General features: G+C 44.0%; 1 protein-coding gene across 1 annotated transcript in view; it reads left to right on the top strand.

Moving 5' to 3' along the window:
- Nucleotides 1-2,243, top strand: part of EXOC4 (exocyst complex component 4) — a 256,416-nt gene that overhangs the window by 184,264 nt on the left and 69,909 nt on the right. The window lies entirely within an intron of this gene.

Below are 2,243 nucleotides of genomic sequence, written 5' to 3'. Positions count from 1 at the left end.
CAGGGCCTAAAGGGGTCCAGGAGAGCTGGAGAGGGACTGGGGACAAGGGCCTGAAGTGCCAGGTCAATGGGAAATCACTTCCCGCTGCCCGGGATAGGTGGGATATTGGGGAGAAAGATTTCCATGTTCCTCCCTTAGAAGTTCTGGGGACTCTTGCCAGTCACAGAGCTGTGTAATGGGACTAAACACACATTCCCAGCTCCCAGGAGGGGCAGAGGTGGGATCTGCTGCCTCCTGAGTGCGGGGTATTGGTGGCTGATGTGACACCGGGGCAGCTCCGGGGCTCCCTCCGATATGAGGAATGGGAGGGATCTGGCTCTGAGGGTCAAGGATTTATACAAGAAGTGTCTTTTGAAACAGCTTTTTTGGGCTCTGGTGTGGAGCAGTGCTAACAGCAACAACCACAGTTCTCATCCCAGCTCCAGGCATAACAGGACAGTGTGGAATCCCACCCCAGAATTTGGGATTTTACGTGTTGCCTGGAACTGAAACGAAAGAACTGACTCTTGCTGTTGTTTGTTTCAAGCTCTTTTAACCCTTAATTATTATTATTTAGTAATATCAATATTAATTATTATTATTATAATCCTTAATTATTCCCTCTGATCTGTGAAATCATCTCTTCAGGCATGGATAAAACCTGCAGAGTTCTAAGGAAGCAGCTCACAGCTCCCAAGGTTTATCTGATCACTTTTAAGGTTTATCCCAGTTTATAACTGTAAAAAACAGGTATCTTATAACTACATAGGATAATAGTAATACCTGTTCTTGCTGTTATTATTTTTGGGAGTTTCCAGGATTTTTCATGGATTAATAGTCACTAAATCTGTGACCTGTCTGGGCACAGCAGGTTTGGGATGGACCATGGAAGTTGTAAACCTCAGAAATTTGTTCGGGATCCTTAATACAATAAAATGGATTCTGGCCTCATTTGTAGCCAGGAAAATGTATTCTATAATCTCAATATATATCCTTTAAGTTCATTAGGGGTTGAAGAGTCAGAATGGCTTGGAATTTTCTCCTCCAGTTCCTAGAATTTGTTTCTCATGGTGGACAGAGATCACTTTGAACTGGAATTATTTTTGGTCACAACAAGCAAGTTCTGCTTGTTCCCCACATTGCAGAAGGGTAATTTTGTGAAAGAGAAGAAAAAAATGCTGCCTCTTTGCACCAAATCATCCCAAATAGCTCCCTACACTAATTTTGTGGAGGCAAGAATTAAAAAGGCTGTTTCTGCAGTGACAGAAGGAGCCTGAAATCTTTGGCCTCGTCACCCCCTGGGTGGGATGGAAGTGTGGGGAGCAGGGAGTGAGTGAACCTGGCACTTCTCTCCCGGCTTTTCCCTGCCTTGTGTCATTCCTGGAGGGGTTTGTGGTTCAACCATCCCACTCTTTGCTATCCTGAGGATCTTTCTGAAGCTCCTCCAGCCCGGAGCCGCCGCTGTGATTTGAACACGACTCGAGAATTTATCAGCCCCCACTGCACAGGCTGATAAAGCTGCTTGGGGATGACTATCAGCACATGTTTGGAACTGAATTAGTTTGGAGATAAGAGGTTTTGTAGCACCCTCTGCCATCATGTCCTCAGCCCGTTCCTGTAAAGATTATCCTTTAGAAAAATCACCCTCTGGAAATATTGCATTTTGCTGGGCTCATTTTCCATTCTGCCATCCTTGAATGTAAAATTGGGTAAACCTGTTTGCAGAGTGACTGAAAAACCATGAAACTAATTTGTCTCTGGATTGTTCTGCATTAAATTCCAGTCTGTAATTGTTTGACTCAATCCTAAATTAGGCTACAAGGACCCTCTTCCAGCCTGTTCTTGTGCGGTTCATGTCAAGGTGATAAATCTTCCCACCTGGGTGGTCAGTGCCAGCACTGGCCTTAAAAATCCACTGCTCTGTCTCCAAAATTATAAAAATTGCTTCAGTCTTCCTCTTCTGAGTGGGATTTTTGCTTCTAAGCATCCCTGTGATGTTGTTCCTTATCTCAGTGTGGTGTAGATGACGCACGGGAGGGTTCTCTGGCCAAGCTCCAATGCCTGAAAATCCATAAAAAAACTCCTTAGAAAGTCAGAGTTTTCAGAGTGACTGAAAAACCATAAAACTAATTTGTCTGTGAATTATTCTGCATTCAATTCCAGTCTGTAATTGTTTGACTCAATCCTAAATTAGGCTACAAGGACCCTCTTCCAGCCTATTCTTGTACGGTTCGTGTCGAGGTGATAAATCTTTCCAGTGGTCA

The sequence above is a fragment of the Manacus vitellinus genome, unplaced genomic scaffold (assembly GCF_001715985.3).
Source record: "Manacus vitellinus isolate BGI_N305 unplaced genomic scaffold, ASM171598v3 scaffold_65_pilon, whole genome shotgun sequence".
In the NCBI taxonomy this organism is placed as follows: Eukaryota; Metazoa; Chordata; class Aves; order Passeriformes; family Pipridae; genus Manacus; species Manacus vitellinus.
Note: the sequence above shows the minus strand (reverse complement) of the source record. Positions and strands in the feature narration are given on the sequence as shown.